This window comes from Rattus norvegicus, chromosome 1, assembly GCF_036323735.1.
Source record: "Rattus norvegicus strain BN/NHsdMcwi chromosome 1, GRCr8, whole genome shotgun sequence".
Classification (NCBI taxonomy): Eukaryota; Metazoa; Chordata; class Mammalia; order Rodentia; family Muridae; genus Rattus; species Rattus norvegicus.
The window spans coordinates 242,694,919-242,714,987 of record NC_086019.1 but is presented as its reverse complement, the minus strand read 5'-3'; positions in this window follow the sequence as shown (position 1 = coordinate 242,714,987).

Sequence of the window (20,069 nt, the reverse complement as noted above, 5' to 3'; positions counted from 1 at the left end):
CTGCTGGGAACAGAGTTACTATATTTTAAAAATGTAGTCTGTATTTCCTGCAATAGTCAACTTCCTTTCTGGCCAATTTCTTCCAATTAGTCCTCAGCAGATCTCCCAGTTAACACAGACTTCTATCTATCATTCTTACTGCGTTCTTGAACTTTACCCTTTAGAATATTTATGCCAGTGTAATTGGTTACAACGTGTATGTAGCTATTTGAGCAGGAAGTTGTTCCATTTATTAAGACAGAAGAGGGGGAGATTTATTTAAAACAAAGGCTGTAAATGGACAGGCACGAGCTAGAAGCATCTTTTGTTTCTTCCACACAGTAGTTGCATATGGTTTTCAAAATCAGCAATGTCTGAGCAATGTCTGAGGAATTTGCCTTCCTTCCACTCTTTCCAATATATGGTCTATTTTACTCACTTACATTACCTTCCCATCTTCTTCTGTAAACTGTAAACTCTAAAGTCTTCATTAGCATTATGTCTGTGATTTGGGACAGACATAATATCTCCCCAAGTTGTCCACATTCTAATCCCCGTAACTTGTAAACATGTCACCTCATCTGGTATAAAGGTCCCAACAGATGTGATTATGCAAAGGATTTTAAGACAGAACCTTATCCTGTATTACCCAAGCAGCTCAACATAATCTCTGGGTCCTTACAAGAAGGATGTGAGAGGGTCTAAGTCAGAGAAAAACAATGCAACAGCAAAGCAGAGGTTTCTGTGATTAGTTGTAAGGCTGGAGGACAGAGGCAAACATGACGGGTGGCCTGCAGGAAGTGAAAAGGATCCAGAAGCAGACCCTCTCTTAAATCCTTCAGATTCAACACATCCTGGACAGCCAGCACTGGGTTATTAGCATTTGAGTTACCTCAGAGTACTGAGTCTACTACTAGAACACCATAACATTTCATCAAGTCAATAATTTTTTGATTATATAATATCATTATATATCACATTGCCTAATAGCATTAGGCAATATAAACATTAGCCAAAAGATTTGTTACGAAGGCAAATTAACCTTTGATAACCCAGGATCTTTTCCATTTGGTCTTAGTGGCTTTATTAATGTAGGTTTAGTCAACAGATATGATTCTTAAAGGTGAGATTCAATATGGGAATTTGTATCTCTTTTATTAACAATGTATTACAATGTATTAATTAATAATATTAATTAATATATATAAATATATAATAGTTCACAAGCTAAAGCTCAGTAAACTAATAGTTTCCACGTGCTTCAGATTGTTATACATCAAGCATTCTTCCACACATACTTGCCAGGCAGAAACACACTGTATTAGTTAGGGCTTCTAATGCTGTGAATAGATACCTTGATCACAGCAGCTCTTATAAAGCAAAATGTTTCTTTTCTTACAAGGATCAGTCCATCATCATCTTGGTGAGAAGCATGGTGGCACACAGGCAAACATGGCGCTGGAGAAAGAGCTGAGAGTCCTACAGGTGGGTCATCAGGTAGCAGGAAGAGTGAGTGCCACTGGGCTTTACTTGAACCTCTGAAACCTCAGAGCCCACCCCCAGTAACGTACTTTCTGCAACAAGGCCACAGCACTCCAACAAGGCCACTAATAATGCCACTCCTGAGTACTTTTCTGGAACTAATTTTTTTTCAAACTACCACATTCATCAAGGTAAACTATTTTATTTTTTTCCCTCTGTTTAGGCTTTTGCAATTACCCCCTGGCTAGTGTCCTCTGTACCTGCCCTCTCAGACCTATAGGTACACGAGCACTTGATTGTATTTTTCTCTCTTCCTTTTCTTGTTTGTATAGCTTGCTCTCCCTTACCTCACTGTCCGCCACAAGGCTGCCCTCTTGACTGACGTGTTTCTCACTCACTGTTGCTTATAGTGAGCACACAGATCTTGGTCGTAGTGACTGAGAGGTGGGATCAGGAGCACACAGGGGATACTTGTAAAAGTTCCCCTTTGCACTTGCAGCATGGTCATCACAATAAACAAAACTGACACATCTTACTTTTCAGGTACTACAAAAGAAGGACTCTTTGCGTTAACCGTGTTTAATTCCTTTGAACTGTCATCTGTGGAACGGAACTTGATTTGACATAGGACAGTGAAGCTATGAGACAACAGAGACATATATGAGGTAGATTTTCTTCCATATTTGCAGATCAGCAGCAGTTGGCCTGGATTTCGAGAGAGAATACTAACAGATGCCATTCCTAGAGTGTCTGCAAGTCAACCAGAGGTGAAGGCTGAAAAGAAGGCATGGAGTAGGAATGTAGGATGAAGCACCTGTTGGTGTGACTCCTGGCGTTATTGGCTGCTATAGAGTTCAATTGGAAACAGTCAACAGGGAGATGAAAATTGGGTCATTGCCCACAGCCAGGTATTTAAAGCATGCAGGAAACCACCTGCATCAATTCCAATGAACATTTATCATTTTGTTTCACTGTAAGAAATTGTATCAAATTGTCTTGTATTCTTACAAAGTAAGGATCCAAACAGGTGTGCTGTTCATCTTTGTAGTACGGTCCTACATACCTAGTCTAAGCAAACACTGGAATGTTATAGAGTATCTGAATCCAATATCTCAACCAAGGTAGATTCCTATGCTTTATTTTAGCTAGCCTAGTATCTTTAGAGTTGATTGCCTTTAGATAATTTATATAAAAGATATAAAATTTCTACTCTTCCAGATAACTTTTTTTAAACCCCCGCCCCTCCTTCCAGATAACTTTTATGCTGTTTTTTTCATCTATTACATGCAGAATGTTTTTTCCAAATATTTTTCTTCTCTCTCTCCTCTTCTCTCTCTCTCTCCCTCTCTCTCTCTCTGTCATTGTGTGTACATGTGTGTCTATGTGTCTACATCAGCTTATGTGTCAAAAGAGCCTTTCCTAATGTCATAGAGTTGGCAATCTTGACATAGATTATCATAAACTATGTGGATGTGTGCATGGTAATTATGAGAGTTGTTAGAGGTGAAAGAGGTTAAAATATACTAGGTACAGTAAAATAGTGAAGGCAACGACTAAAAGAGTAAAGAGGCAAATTTACTCTTTTGAAAGCTAATATTTGAAAGCCATATTGTTGTTCTGGTCTGGTTATGAAGTGCTACCCACAAAGGACTGTGTGTTGGAGGCATAGATCCCAGTGAGTGGTCCAGCTTTATTTCAAATAGTTGATATGAAATTAATTTAGATGTCTATCAATGAATTACTAACAAAAATATGATACATAATACAATAAAATACTACAGACTCTTACAAAGGAAGAGGTGTTATTACTAACAGGAATTGAAATGCAGAACATGCTGTCATAAAAGCACTATGTCAGAAGCATTGACAGACATGTTGTGTCTTTCCACAATATCATAATTGATTTAATAACAATAAACTCACAACTCATATCAGTTTTGTTGACTTTGGATTGCCAAGTACTCCTGATTTCCCCTAATAGCATACCAAATATAGTTTTGTTATTCTGATCTTGACTATAAATATCAATTCTCAGAACACACATTATTTATTGGAAAATAAATATATCTGTATATAGGTCATAGAATGCCTGTAAAAGAGTTCAAGAAGCCACAGAAGCATTCATAGAATTACAAAGAGGAGTAGGACCAGGCTGGTTGCTAAAAGAGACACAAAGAGAATGTCTGTGGAAGGCACTGGTTTAGAGCTCAACTGGAGGGGTAGAGCTGTGCCAAGACTGGTCAAAATAAACTCCCATGGAGCTGTGGGACTAGCAGTAACAAGGAAGTGCAGAACCAGGGTTGATAACAAAGAAAAATGGATGGATGGAATTCAACTAGGACACCCTGGCCCTAGGGATCAATGTAAAGCTGGAACCCATGGGACCATTGGGAAATCTCTGCCTGTCAGGTCCTTAATAAACTGTGAGTGGCCAAGTCCCAGATCGGTGGTGGTGGCTATTGCCATCACAGTGTTGGGTATCCTCCCCTTCATGGGGTTCAGGTGAGAATGCAGCACCCTTTCTCTTCTGGGATACTTGATACATTCTCTGGCTTGTTACTGATATAATTTTAGTGTGACCACTCATAGGTGTGCATTTTACTTTGATGGATTCATAAGGTGGTAGGCTCTCAACTTCGTATAAGTTATTTATAAATCTGGGTGGTTTCAGAAAGATGGTGCTGGTTACACGCACAGCCAGATGCAAAGTCATCTGCCTCTGTATTTTCACGAAAATGAGTAGCGCGATGCTTGTACCGTGGAGCTATGAGAACAAGGCCCAGTCTGAAAAGGCAGTTTTACACAGTACAAAGCAACTTAGAGATAGATGTGGATAGATGATCGCTGATCTTAACATATGTTAATGGGACTAACCTTAACATGGCAAGACAAATACCACATGTTTTAACACGTGGAATGGAAAACAATTGAACTCACACAAGAAAAGTGCTACCCACAAAGGACTGTGTGTTGGAGGCATAGATCCCAGTGGTTCTGAGTAGGTAGGAAGTGGAGGGAATGTGTGGATAGATGATTGTCAAAATGTACCAAATCTGGGAAAGGGGAAATGCAGTGGATTGCTGTGAGAATGTGTCTTCTAAAAGCATCAGAAGATAAACCCCTAAAGTCTCACCAACATGTTTGCTCAAATGTGAGTCTAACAAGAATGGTAACAATGGATGTGCCAAAGTGGATGGAGAAAAGCCCACAAGGCCTCAACCCTACATGACAAACTACGATCTTCTGAAGAATGCTGGGAGTGGGAGAAATAGTCTTCCTCAGGGAAGAGAACACCAACTTGTTACCCAATACTAAGTGGTCAGCCTTGAAAATGAACAAAAATGTAATAGTATCCAGACTGATCAGGAATTAACACATCTGCTGACAATTATTGAAGTAAGAGACCATAAATCTCAAAGGAAAACAGGGAGAGGATTTAGAGGGAGGAAAAAGAAGGGAAGGATAATATCTTAAAATTTCAAAAATAGAATTAATTGTTAAACTTAAAAATAAAAATATCGGGGGCTGGGGATTTAGCTCAGTGGTAGAGCGCTTACCTAGGAAGCGCAAGGCCCTGGGTTCGGTCCCCAGCTCCGAAAAAAAAGAACCAAAAAAAAAAAAAATAAAAATATCAAGTGCATGATAAATGCATATAGGTAATAATTCAATACCACATTTTCTTATACAATTCAATATATTTCAAATATTCTTATCAAAATACTAAATATTTGAGATGATAGATATGTTATCTTTGTTTATTTTTCATTTTACTAATGTCATAATATTACTTTAGATTCTATAAACTTACAGTTTAGTATATAACACTATTTTCTAAATTTATGAATAAACTGAACTAGAGAATGCTCAAAAGCAAAAACCTGAAACCAACAATTAAAATACATCGTATCCTGATTAAAATAATATGTATTATACAAGACTTCTTATTTTCAAAATTCATTGATCGATGTTCTATTATAATTGTATGATATGTTACGCCTCAATGAAACAGAATTTTATATTAAAAAAGAAAGCAGGAAGAGAGGAATAGTAAGCCCAATGCACCATTAATTTGTGAGGGATAGGTTTAAAATTCAAGTAATTAGACTACAAATTTATTTCAGGTATTCTGTCTCCACCTGAGTGAACATTAGAATACAAGGTCAAGTTCTTATGATCTGACCGATGTTAGATTGATAGATTGTCTTAGCTTTCCTGAGCCTTAGATTCCTCATTTGTTAATCAAAGTAATACTAATAAAGTATCTTAAACTTTTTAAACGAACCATATTATCTCCATTGAAAAAGATTTACATGAAACTCCAACAATAAAGAAACATTGGAAAATATTTTTAAAGGATTGCTTCCTTAGTTGACATTGCAGAAAGTGGATTTTGCTCTCTCAAGTTGAATCCCTTAGGCATCGCTTTAGACAAGGCCAGAAGGATTCACTCTAAGAAGCTTGAGTCTATATGCTTCCAATGTCTCTATAGTAACGTGAGCAGAGCATATACATGGTGTTTCGAATACTACAAATTGAAAAGATGAACACTCTAAGAAGCTTGAGTCTATATGCTTCCAATGTCTCTATAGTAACGTGAGCAGAGCATATACATGGTGTTTCAAATACTACAAATTGAAAAGATGAACACAGTTGCAATTTAAATAGTAAGGACCCGATAAGACAAATGGTATAGGACCCATTTTCTTTATTTTCTTTGTACTTCCAATGTTCACTTTCAGGAACCCAGGTAGGCTTGATACCTATTCCCAGACAATCTGCACTTCAGTGTATCTCAGAACTGAACTGGTATATGTCAGGGGCAAATCTCCAGCAGAAAGATTGTAAAAGGAGACTCCAAAACAGAATCTGATGCATGGTCAACCATGGGCCAGTTCTTACTGACGCAAGAAAATCCAGATTTCCTTAATGTCATTTTCCTTATTTAACTCAAGTTTTCTTCTTAATGTGTATAAAATCTGGACAATTGATCTACCTAAAAACTGACCAAAAATAACTCAGTGATACTAACATGGATTTGTTTGGTCTCTTGGCAGAGAAACCCAATTGAAACTGAAAGTTACTTGGGAAGCAATCACAGCCAGACTATCTGTCCTGCATCCATCCTTCCCATTTAGCCCCAACTTGTTTCTAAAGGAAATGTCACAAAGCTACCCTTGAGGAATCTAACAGAAAAGCAGAATTTAAACACCAAGTTTCCAAGGCAACTTTGGTTTCTGGAATAATGAATAGTAGTTTTAGGAATCTGTTGAAGTAAAAATAATCCTCTATGTTTTTCAAATACTTCTCACACATATTTTCATTTTATTATTCATGTATGAGTCTGAGAGATGAACTGAAAGACCCCCAGAGAGGACCTTTCCCTCAGGAGGAGTCCCAAGCGCCCAATGACCGAGCCGAGTCCACTCGGATGCAATCAGCAAGAGGGTTTATTGGAAAACACAGGTACCTGCGGGCACACAGTCTCTTCGGAGGACTTGCGCGCCCAGCAGCTCCAGCATGGGGCTTTTATAGGGATTGGGGACGCAGAAGCGGGCGTACAGAAGCAGATGCATAGTTACGGGGATTGGTGGATTCAAACGAGGCACATAGACATGTTCACATATGATTGGCTATTTCACATGATGAGGTAATAAGGTATAGCTACACACATTGGCAGGTTTGGGGCGTCCTGGATGTCGGGGGCTGGGGGCTTATCTCTTCCTGCCAGGTGGCCTGTGAGTCAGATCTGGTACTCCTGGTCTGTTCTGCATTCCTTTCCTTATCTTTATGGCTTGCCAGTCCTGCCTAGACAGTGTTTCCTGTGCTCCTTTATCTTTATGGCCTGCTAGTCCTGGCTGTAGGGCTTAGCCCTCGGTCTGTGGCCTTTTGGGGTTTATTCTTTTAATTTTGTATCTGTGGCCTTTTGGGGTTTATTCTTTTAATTTTGTATCTCCAAACCTAGAATTCGTATAATTCTCCTTTCATTCCCTTCTCCTTCTACTAAATAATTCTAATCTTAGAATTTTGATATCGAGTCTCGTATTTGGTCTCACCAGTTGTCCTAACTGACTGGTACTGTTCTCTCAGAACCATCAACCACACAGCACCCACTCGATTTTTAACAAAAGCAATTAACCTGTTTGTCACGCAGGGTCCAAAAACTAAAACCAAGAAAATTATTAGTAATGGCCCAGCCATATAGCAGAGAGTAGGGTAGTCATTCAGGGAGACCGAGTTAACCAAGACTCAAACCAACCTTGTTGAGCGTCTCTATCTTTTTGTAGGAGTCAAACCTATTAACTAGTTTCTCTAACACACATGGACGTATAATCAGAAGCAGAAGCAAAACTAAGAAGGGTCCCATAAGGGAAAATACCAGAGTAGTCATCCAAGGAGATCTACTAAACCAGCTCTCGAACCATCCCTGATGCGCTTCTCTGTCTGCCTTTTGTCTAACCTTTCTCTAAGTTTATTCATGGAGTCTTTAATTACTCCTGAATGGCAGTTCTGAATTCTCTATAAGCCTTGCATTGCAACAGCAGATGTCCTTGTGCTGCCCTTGCAGCACCTAGATAGCCTTAGCCCTAAGTAATTCTCAACTCCTTTTTTGTGTCTTACTAAGTCTTTAGCATCAGGATTCCAATCTGGACACTATCTAAACCTACACACGAAGGTCATGACTAGCTTTTAGAACTTCTAAACTTATACAGATTGTGATCCCTGAGGCACAGTCCCAAGAAGTGTTAGGAGTACTAACATATGCAATGTTATATCATTTGTAATGGAAATCAAGCCTATCCCACACCTATCTTGATAGAACCCAGGACAAACATGACTGAATCTCCCTCTAGGTCCCAGCTCTCAGCCCCAACAGCTAGTACACGGCTGGTGAGGGCTGAGAATTGACAGCTGTCAGGGTGGTCAGCAGCACCAGGTACGGTCCTTTCCAGCGAGGCTCGAATGTCTGGGCTCAGTGTAGCTGCAGTCTCCGACCTGGAACTCAGGGGTCTCCGGGGCATAGGCTGCTGTCAGCTGTGAGCAGATTTCTTTCTGTATCACCTGTAGGTCTTTTAGCCTGGCACACAAATCATTATTACTATGGCACTATGACATGTTGGTTCAGTAACATCATCTAATACAGTCAGGGGGGCTGAGACCCCATTTAAGATCTCAAAGGGGTAAGGCTGAATCTGGAAGGGGTATTTCTTGCTCTGAAGAGAGCAAGAGGGAAGGAGTGTCACCCAGTCTGCGCCAGTCTCCATGGTTAATTTGGTCAGGGTCTCTTTTAGAGTTCTATTTATTTACTCTACCTGTCCTGAACTTTGAGGTCTGTAAATACAATGTAATTTCCAATCGCCCTCTAAATACTTGGCCACACCCTGGCTTACCTTGGCAACGAAAGTAGGGCCGTTGTCTGACCAGATTACCTTGGGCATTCCAAATCGGGGGAAGATTTCTTCCAGTATCTTCTTGATGATTGCAGAGGCCGTCTCTCGTTTGGTGAGGAAAGCTTCTATCTATTCCTGAAAAAGTATCTACAAGCACTAGGAGATACTTGTGATTATATTTTTCTGGTTTTATCTCAGTGAAGTTCACTTCGACTTTTCACTAAATTCTCTAGGTCTCTTTGCCCTGTTTGCTTGGTAAGCATTCACTTATTGACATACCTTATACTTTCTACTGCCTCTCTGGCTAAAATCTTAAAGTCTATTACATACACTTAATTACTTGGACAAACTTTTTATCTCCTAAATGAGTCCATTTCTGTATTTGGCAAAGTGAGTCTTTTCTTTGTTCTCTGGGGAGTATAGCTTTCCCCTCAAGTGCGTCATTGTCTTTTTTTTTTTTTTTTTTTTTTCGTTTAAGCAATTTGGGCCTTTTCTTCTGTTTTACATTCTAAGTGAGGCCATCCCTTAGTCCGATCCTAGTTCTCAGTGGCTGTCTCTTGCAGGCCTGCAACCAGGATAGGCTCCTGCATAGCCATTTCCCGAGCCACTTTATCTGCTTTGTTACTGCCCAATGCCACTGAATCTCTTCCCTCCTGATATCCTGAGCAATGAATAGTACTCACAGTTGTTGGCTTCACCAGGGCATCCAAGAGATGGCAAAGGCATCTGCGGCACTGATGTACTGGGGGGGTTGAGGTTCAGCCATCCTAGATGACATTGTGTTGTCCACCATGGCAGCACCCACTTATCTCTGACCTTCATGAAGAGAACTGTTCCCGTCTGTGGACAAGGTAGCCTCGGCTTTCAGCAGGGGTCAGTCAGCCAGTTGCAGAGGTCTTTCCTCCACCCATGGGCTTCTGCCAGTGCTTGACACTCGTGCTGTGGTGGCTCCAGGTCAGGATTGGGCAGCAAGGTGACCAGATTGCCCCCAACAGGTGGAGAATCTAGTCCATGGCAGCTGACCAGTGGTCCCATCTTTTGGGACACTCTATTCAAAGGCAAACATCAGCCACTCTATCACAGTTTAAGTCCTGGATTGGGTGATAATTGTTAGTGCCCGGCTGGCAGGAGTGATATGTTCCAAGTAGAACAGCGCTAAGCCATTCATCTCCCAGCATCAGGTACTGGTGCACTGAGACAGGTCTTAAGCTCTGCATACACAGTCTGTAGATATGCATACACATGGCCTCACCCAGCCGTTTCAGCCCACGCAAGCCATTTTGGGGAGCAATTTTCTCATGAGCAAGGGATGGGGGCAGTCAGGGATGACTATGAACTAGTGGGTTACCCGGCCCACGCCAAGGTCCACTGTTCTTCGGGCAGTCCATAAGTATTGTTTGTTGCCAGTAGGCCCCTGTACCCAAGGTCTTTGGATACTGGCCCACTGGAGCATAGGAGCACAGAGCATTGGGTCCCTGAAACCATAAAACAACTGGGCAGGCTTCCCTCCTATCTCTGCATATAGCCAGCACTCCAGGACCGAGAGGCTCTCCAGTGTCCCTTCTTGTTCTTTCTGGGGCAGTCCCTGACCCAGTGTCTTTTTTTTCTTTGCATTAGGCACACTGATCTTTAGCCAGGAATTCTCTTCTGTTGCCAGGTACTGTCTTCCTAGGTTCCCTAACTACTGTGGCCAGTATATGTTCCTCTCTTGTCTTTTATCTCTCTTTAGCTCTCTAGCTTCCTCTTCTTTTTGTCTCTTTTCTTCCCTAGCTTTCTGCTCTTTTTACCTTCTTTTCTCTTTCTCTTTGTTTAACCTTACTTTCTCTGTAACTTATACTAACTCTCAGCAACTTAGCTTAACCCTTCAAATTTCTGTAACTTTCTCTTCATACCCTTTCCTTATCTTAGCCAGATTGGTGGGGCATTTTCCAGCCCCTAGGAGACCCACCCTTGGAGCCTGGGGGCAGACCTGGAGCACTCCCTACCTTCAGGCGTATTGAAGTCAACAGTCAGGAGCCTTCCATCCATGTCTGGAACATTCTTTCTGGCCTCTAGCAGGATTCTGTCTTTCCTCGGTGGTAAAGAAGATCTGTAACAGTTACTAACAAGCATCTCACGTGGGATGGTGAGAAAACAAGAAGGGAATCTAGAGGAGAGAGGTCCACTGAAGAGGACAAATAGCATTTAGTCACACAGCTAAACCAGGAGGCCTTTTTTTGGACAAAAAGGCCACTGTAAATATAAGAACAAGCTTTGTCTATGAAACAGAAAGGCGAGCAGAGAGGCAGCCTAGCTGTTACCAGCTGTCTCTCTGGGCTTAGATTTTCCCTTAAGGAGTACCTACCTCCCTTCAGTGTCAGCTTGGTGGCTTTGCCTCTCAAGAGAACTAGCCTCCAAATGACACTAGGCTTCTAGTAACAACTAATAACAAAAGGATGGAAAGATGGTTAGAACCTGGGTGCTAGATACTAAGCAGCTGACAAAAGAATTGTAACCAGTTCACCTGGGGCTTTCAGGACTTTAGTAACAGCCCTTTACCAAACTGTCTCACTGGGTTTAAAAGCCCATGGAAAAGAAAACATTAATCCTGACTGGCAAAACAAAGTTCTTCACAGTTGTAGATTCTTTGAAACTATTTTAGGGGCTCTTTTTGTCCCCCAACCTGGGGCATTTTAACCATAGGGGCAGGAACTGGCTGCTGTGGGGATAGGACCAAAGGCACTCTCCATGTTAATGATGATCAGTGAGAAAAGTAATTTAATGTTAGAGACTGACTCCTCCCTTGGAATAAGGACAGCAGATAAGGCAGGCTTCCTTAAAGAACTTCTCTTAATGAGCGCTCTCCTTCTGTGAGCAAATGTCAGAAATTCCTTTCTTGTTTTCCTTATAGTCCTCTCCTACCTCGCTCTCAGCCTTTTTAGATAGTTCTTCCCGTAGCATTTCTAACACCACCTGTCCCTTTTTTTATAGCCTGTTGACAGCATTTCTGATCTTTTAGGCAGCTACGCACTAAGTGCCATACCGGCTGAAACTCCGCCTTTAAGATTCCTTACTCCCAAGGAAAATTTAAATCTTTCCCAGTTCATCACAGCTGGCTGCGAACACAAGCACAGATAAAACACTATGTTTTTGTTTTGTTTTTCTTTCCTTTTTTTCAGAGCTGGGGACCGAACCCAGGGCCTTGCGCTTGCTAGGCAAGAGCTCTACCACTGAGCTAAATCCCCAACCCCCAAAACACTATGTTTTAAAAATTAACTTTGGCTATCAACCAACACACTGCCACTAGAGCGGGGTCCACAAAATTAAGTTTCTTACTCACTAAGCGTTAAGGGGACCAAGTAAAACTCTTCGACGAACAAAGCAAACAGTTTCATGATTTCAAACACAGTCATCGGTCCAAGATTTTAAACACAGTCGTCAGTCCAAATTCAAACACGAAACAAAAGTCAAAAAGACACTAACAGACACCAACACATCCAGAAAACCACAGTCAGGTCACAAAGAAGACAAACAATTCCAACAGTCAAACAAGTAACAAACAGACGCGCCATGCGGCTTCGGTACCAAACTGAAACCAAGAATTCAGACGGAGTCAGCGAGGGTCTTGGATCCTCTACTCCAATAAAATTCAGACGGAGTCATCAAGGGTGCAGATCCCTCCGAAAACGGACGGAGGTGCCACGGATCCGGATCTCCCTCTCCTCCAACCACCCTTGGAATGTCTTCCAGGGCTGCGGGGGAGAAGTCCGAGCTCGTCAGCTCCTTCTCTGGCCCGCCCAGATAGTCCCCAGATCTGAGCCTATTGATCGATCGTTCACAGGACAAGACACAACAGACAAGACAAACGCCGGCTGGCTTACCTCCCGGTGGGTGGTCGGTGATCTCTGGGCAGAGGGTCTCCAAATCCCGGGGCGAGCCCCCATAATGAAAGACCCCCAGAGAGGACCTTTCCCTCAGGAGGAGTCCCAAGCGCCCAATGACCGAGCCGAGTCCACTCGGATGCAATCAGCAAGAGGGTTTATTGGAAAACACAGGTACCTGCGGGCACACAGTCTCTTCGGAGGACTTGCGCGCCCAGCAGCTCCAGCATGGGGCTTTTATAGGGATTGGGGATGCAGAAGCGGGCGTACAGAAGCAGATGCATAGTTACGGGGATTGGTGGATTCAAACGAGGCACATAGACATGTTCACATATGATTGGCTATTTCACATGATGAGGTAATAAGGTATAGCTACACACATTGGCAGGTTTGGGGCGTCCTGGATGTCGGGGGCTGGGGGCTTATCTCTTCCTGCCAGGTGGCCTGTGAGTCAGATCTGGTACTCCTGGTCTGTTCTGCATTCCTTTCCTTATCTTCATGGCTTGCCAGTCCTGCCTAGACAGTGTTTCCTGTGCTCCTTTATCTTTATGGCCTGCTAGTCCTGGCTGTAGGGCTTAGCCCTCGGTCTGTGGCCTTTTGGGGTTTATTCTTTTAATTTTGTATCTGTGGCCTTTTGGGGTTTATTCTTTTAATTTTGTATCTCCAAACCTAGAATTCGTATAATTCTCCTTTCAGAACGATAAGAGGTCAGGATTTAGTAGAAGGAACAATTCTAATGTGTGGGCATGGGGATGTGAGTGAGTGAGTGTAAACTTTTTCCAAGATTTTGAAAATAAAGTGTTTAGGTAGGTACTTGAGAGAAGTTAAACCTGGACATGAGGTAATAAACTAGATAAAAAATGTCATGTAAGCTATGCAAAGAAGTTTATGCCATAACCTACAGCAAAATGGGGACCATAAAACAATTCTGACTGTCAACACTTGCACCGACACAGCACTGAGATCCAGGCGTAAACCTGCAGGATTAAAAAACACACATATTCGGGTCATTTGGGTTAAGAGAGAATGCCAAATCTGTAGCTTTATTCACTGAATATATACCACAAGTTCACTGAGTGGAAAATTCCAGGAAGCACAGTGGGAAAACCTGGCTTAAGGCTTTAGTAACAAAAGACCAAACACATGCCCCAAATTTACTGGGGAGAAATCCAGGAAGACCAGGAACAAAGACTGAGAACAAAAGACAGGAGGGAAAGGACCATCGCCCAGGTGTTTGCCCTGGTGTGTCAGGCGTTCCTTTGTTAGGAACAAAAGGCTTCTACAAGCAGCAGCAGGGCTCTGCAGGGGTCAAACATTTCAGGGGATCCAAGAGGGTCCCAAAAGTGACTATGGCAGTGATCAGATTTGAAGGCTAAATACACAAACAATATTCAGTATCTCATGTGGAAGGGGAATGATGAAAGAGAAGTAATGATGTAGCAGTGGTACGTGAGTCATCCCACTGAGAAATGATGATGTGGCAAGGAATTGGAAAAGGAGATAGAGACAGATTGAGTAGTAGAATTTCAATAAATCAATGGAAAAGGCATGGGAAAAGAATTTCAGGATAAGTTCTTTTGAAAACTGCATGCCCAATCAAAGAAACCAAATATCTAGATGGAGAAGGGTTTTCATTGAGGATGAATAATTCTGGTATAGATAGGCTATTTTCCTTATTATTTATTTATTTATTTATTTATTTATTTATTTATTTATTTATTTATTTTACATCCCCACTGCAGCCCAGTCCAGTCCTCCTGATGTCTCCTCATAGTTCCTTCCCCCATTATCCATCTCCTTCTCCCCTGAGAGGGTAGAGTACCCCCTGGGTATCACCCCAACCCTGGCACATCAAGTCTATAAAGGGCTAGGCATATCCTCTCCCATTGGGTCTAGACTGGAATGGTATCCACGAACAGGCAACAGCTTTAGGGACAGCCCCTGATCCAGTGTTGGGAGACTCACATGAACATAGAGCTGCCCATCTGCTACATATGTGCAGGGTGGTGGGTAGGTCCAGCCTGTGTAGGCTTTGGTAGTTCTGTCTCTGAGCGTTCATAAGGATTCAGGTTAGTTGACTATTCATCTTCTTATGGAATTCCTATCCTTCTGGGGCCTTTGATCCTTCCACCAACTCATCCATTACTCTACAAGCTCTGTACAATGTTTGTTGTGGGCCTCAGGATCTGTTTCAGTCAGCTGCTGGGTGAAGTTTTCAGAGGACAATTACGCTTGGCTCCTGTTTGCAACCATAATGGAGCATCATGAACAGTGTCAGCAATTGGTGCTCGCCCTTGGCATGGGTCTCAAGTTATTGGCTGACCATTCCCTCAGCCTCTGCTCCATCTTTGTCCCCGCTTTTCTTATAGACATGACAAATTTTGGGTAGAAAGTTTTGTGAGTTGGTTGGTGTCCTTATCCCTCCACTGGGGGTCCTACCTGGCTATAGGAGGTGGCCACTTCAGAGTCCATATCCCCACTGCTAAGAGTCTCAGCTAAAGTAGCTCTCATAGACTCCTGGGACCCTCCCCCATTCAAGGTCTCCAGCATGTCCTAAAAATGTCCCCACCCCCAACCCTGCCGGCTGCCTATTTTGTGTCATTCTCCTGACCTTCTGGCCTTCCTTCCTGTCTCTCCCCACATTTAATCCTGACCCTCCTCATTCCCTTCTCCCACCTAGTTCCCTTCCTCTATCTGCTTCCTATGACTATTTTATTCCCCCTTCTAAGTGAGATTCAAACATCTTTGCTTGGGTCTTCCTTCTTGTTTAGCTTCTTTGGATCTGAGAAGTGCAGCATGGGTATCCTGTACGCTTTGGATACTATCCACTTAGAAGCGAGTACATACCAAAAGCATGTCCTTTTGGGTCTGGGTCACCGCACTCACCATGATATTTGCTAGTTCTATGTGCCTGCAAAATTCATGATGTCCTTAAAAAAATTGCTGAGTAGTATTCCATTGTATAAATGAACAACATTTTCTGTATCCATTCTTTGGTTGAGGGGCATCTGGGCTGTTTCCAGTTTCTGGTAATTATGAATAAAGCTGCTATGAACATAGTAGAGCCTTTTTGTATAGTGGAGCCTCTTTTGGGCATATGTCTAGGTACGGTAGAGCTGGGTCTTCAGGTAGAACTATTCCCGATTTTCTGAGAAACCACCACTTTGATTTCCAGAGTGGCTGTGCAAGTTTTCACTCCCACCAGCAATGGAGGAGTGCTCTCTGTGCTTCACACTATCACCATCACGTGCTGTCACTTGAGGATTTTTTTATCTTAGTCATGCTAATGGGTATAAGATAGAATCTCAGGGTTGTTTTTGATTTGCTTTTCCCTTATGACTAAGAAGAGTGAACATTTCTGTGAGTATTTCCTGTTTATTTGAGATTCCTTTGTTGAGAATTCTCTGTTTACCTCTGCTCCATTTTTTTTTAAAATGGGTTATTTGGTTTGTTGGTATTTAATTTCTTTTATTCTTTTTTTTTTTTTTTGGTTCTTTTTTTCGGAGCTGGGGACCGAACCCAGGGCCTTGTGCTTCCTAGGCAAGCGCTCTACCACTGAGCTAAATCCCCAGCCCCAATTTCTTTTATTCTTTATATATTTTGGATATTAGCCCTATGTTGGATGTAAAGTTGGTGAAGATCTTTTCCCAATCTGTTGGGTCCCATTTTGTCCTATTGACAGTGTTCTTTGCCTTTCAGAAGCTTTTCGGTTTCATGAGATCAAAATTCATTAATTGCTGATCATAGTGTTTGAGCCATTGGTATTCTAGACTGGCAAAGTTTTAGGTAGCTGCAAGATATTTAAAAAAAAAAACCAAATACTCAGCTCACTAAGGCCCTAAGATTCTGGCTGCTGCTTATCATCAAGCCATCAAACAGGAGAGGGATTGAATTCACCAACACAGAGTAATTGAAGTGATAGAGCATGAATAAAATTATTTTGTTTCTGGAAGATCTTGAAATTAGTTTTAAAATTGTTTTATGCATTTGGGGTACAGAAAAAGGTATTTTTCCAGAATAATGAGAGATACTGTTGTTTTTCAATGAGTTAAGATGTTTAAAGAAAACAACTTTATCAATAACTTAGTTGATGAGCCTTTCGGGGCACCCTAAGTAATTGCTTTTTTTGTAATTTTCTTTTATTGAAAATGGATTCTTTTCCTATACAATATATTCTGATTATAGTTTTCCCTCACTTGAATCCTCCCACTTCCTTCCCACGCCTCCTCGCCTCAAGATCCACTCCCTCCTTGTTCTCATTAGAAAAAAAAACAGGCTTCTAAGAGATAACAACCAAATATGACAAAATAAAATATAACATGATGAAGCCAAAACTATCATATTGATGTTGAATGCAACAAGTCAGCTGAAGCAAAGGAATCCCAGGAGAAGGCGCAAGAGACAGAGACCCCACTCCTTCTCACAGTCAGGAAGCTAAGAAAAATACTAAGCTAATAGTTATATCTATACAAAGAGCCTGGCATAGACCTATATAGACCCTATGCTACTATTTCAGTCGCTGTGAGCTTATATGTGCCTTGCTTAGTTGATTCAAAGGGCCATGTTCTTCTTTCTGATGTCCTTCATTCCCTCTGGCTCTTAAGATCTTTCCATCCCCTCTACCTTGGAAGTTCTTGAGCCCTGAGGGGAAGGATTTGATGGAAATACCCCATTGAGACTCTCTCTGCATAACCTTTGGCTGGCCTCTGCTTCTGTTTCTATCTACAGTCAGAGAAAGCTTCTCTGATTATGACTGGTTAAGACTCTGCTCTTTGAGTGTAGCAGAATATCATTGGGAGTCATTTTATTAATACATTTTTCAGACTAGTAATATTTAGTTTGACCCTAAGTGTCTGGGCTGTTTTGGTCTCTAGTTCTTGCTTACCCAAGCAGTATTTGGCATGGTGTGGAAACCTAGTGTGGTGAAAACTTCGTGGAATCTGTGAAAATGTTCCTAATGAGAACTAGTACTGACAGGAAAGTGTCTCAACTGGCCATCTCTTGTAGCCAGACAAGGCTTCCAGTGATGTTACTGAGTTGCACTCAATTGAGTTGTTCAAGGGGGTTCCATGAAAATCCCCAAACAATCCAGGCTGCTTCTAAGACATAGAGTTCCTCTCACAAAACTGACAATAGGGGCCCATTGCTGGGAACAGCACCCATACAACTCACTGAACATGGAGAAGTTATTTTTCATAACAAGTCAAATCTCAATCATATAAAGAAAATGTCTGAGAATTAGTCAGTGATTTCTGAAGGGAGACCAAGTGGAATTGGGCATTATACCTGATGGATGCTCGGTCAGGATTATATTAGTGTTTTTATTTAGAAGAACAAATTGTTTTACAGCTGTAAGTAATTCTACACAAGAGAGGTCTCTGAAATGCTACTGTGAAAACTATCTAGAATTTGTTTAATTAAACAAGGAAACAATATAATTGGGGATTTTTACTTCAACGAATCTATCCAATTCGTTTCCCTGTATCAGAAAAAAAATTCATTAAAAATCATTCTGAGAGTCAAACCATTTACTCTTTCGATTATTACACCTTGTATTTTCAACAAAAAGCTAATGGGAAAGGATGTGGTTAGGTTTCAAAATGTATTATTTTGAGTGAAGAGCTAGGTCATATCCCTACGAATTCAAATAATTCAGCGAACTACCTTGTAGTCTTTTCTGTTCATCGGGATTCATTCAGAGTGACCCAAGACTTAATTATTTGTATCTGTCTAGATAGTTTTGGTAAAGTAAAGGTGTAAATCCAGTGCTAGCCTCTGAGTAGGAACATCCATCCTTGATCTCTCTATAACGTCACTACCATTCTCTCAGTGATCTGGGTTGATAACTTCTTTTAAAAAGATACCTTCTTTGCTCGTTACATATATATTGTATACCAAAATTTGGTACATGTTCTATTTATAACAAGAACTAAAGTAAGGATCTGAAAAGAACTGGGGAAGGGTGAAACATGATCAAAATATATTTTCCAGTAACAAAAGGAAAAATAAATATATAAAATAATAAATAAAAATAAAATAAAACTAAAAAATAAAATAAAATCACATGTGCTTTCTAGGAATAATTACTATGGAAAGAGGGTGGAAAGAGGAATAATTTGCTTTTAATTATAGTTTATTTTTCTTGTAAAACAGTTTAATGCTGTGAACCCTTTGCATCTTTGCTTGTGCATAGCACCCTTTCTTTTAAGACTATGGCTCTCTTGTTAGTGTTAGTGTGTTTGAAGAGAGCTTGGATACTTAACAGATGAGAGGACCCAGAAGAGCAACACAGAGTTTTAGCAGATGTTAAGCCTGCATGGAGGATTGGGAGAGGGTTGCTCATGGTGACAGGAAATCCAAGCAGATATGTCAATCCCCACAGCTCTATAGTGAAGAGAGGCAGAAGCGGAGAAACACTCTCTCACCTGGAACAAGCTTCTGCGTCCCTATATCACCAATTCTCCAGTCCTTTTGTCTCAGCTCAACACTTTACCTGTCAGTAGGCGTCTTAAATGCCGAGCTCAAGCGCTCACTGCATCAGCTAATCTAGCTAGACAGCTTGGCCCAGGCTTCTGGGGATGCTCACTCTGGTCCTCACACTTGTGCAGCAAGGTGGGTAAATCACCTTGCTGTTAGCCACTCCCCAACTAGGTCCACAGTCAAGAGGCTGCTGACAGAGAGAGGGAGAGAGAGAGAGAGAGAGAGAGAGAGAGAGAGAGAGAGAGAGAGAGAGAGAGCAAGTCTGTTGCATTCAAGGATAAACTCCCACATAAGGTTTCTAATGGTAAGTATTCATCCCTGAACACATGTGCGCATGAGTGAAGCTAATGAACTCTCAGGCCATACATATACATGTGCATATATATATATATATATATGTGTGTGTGTGTGTGTGTGTATACACACACATATATGTGCAAATAATAATTTTACATGAGTGATCATGAATATAGGAGGGATGAGGAATGAGGAGGAAGGAAAGAAAATATATACGCAGTGTTCATGTACAGAATTTAAAACAAAAAAAATAAAAACAAAACACCTATAAATCAGTTAAACAAATGAGAATCATTGGCAGGCACTCTTTCTGGTTAGGATGATCCTTATTTGGCATTTTCCCTTCTCTTCCTTCTCCTCCCATCCCTTTTCTTCTTTTCTTTACCTTTCTCATCCATTTTTCCCCACTCGGGCAATTTGACTATTTCTGTACAGGTTTCAAAGAAAACCCCAATTTTCCTCACTGTAGGGCACTTGCATCTTGTCTGTAGCCTGTTCTTCTTGCTTTTACTGCCTAAGTGTAGGCTCAGAGTGCTGTCTCGGAAGGGACCCTAGGGTAAGAACCAAGAACTCAAGCTTTTGT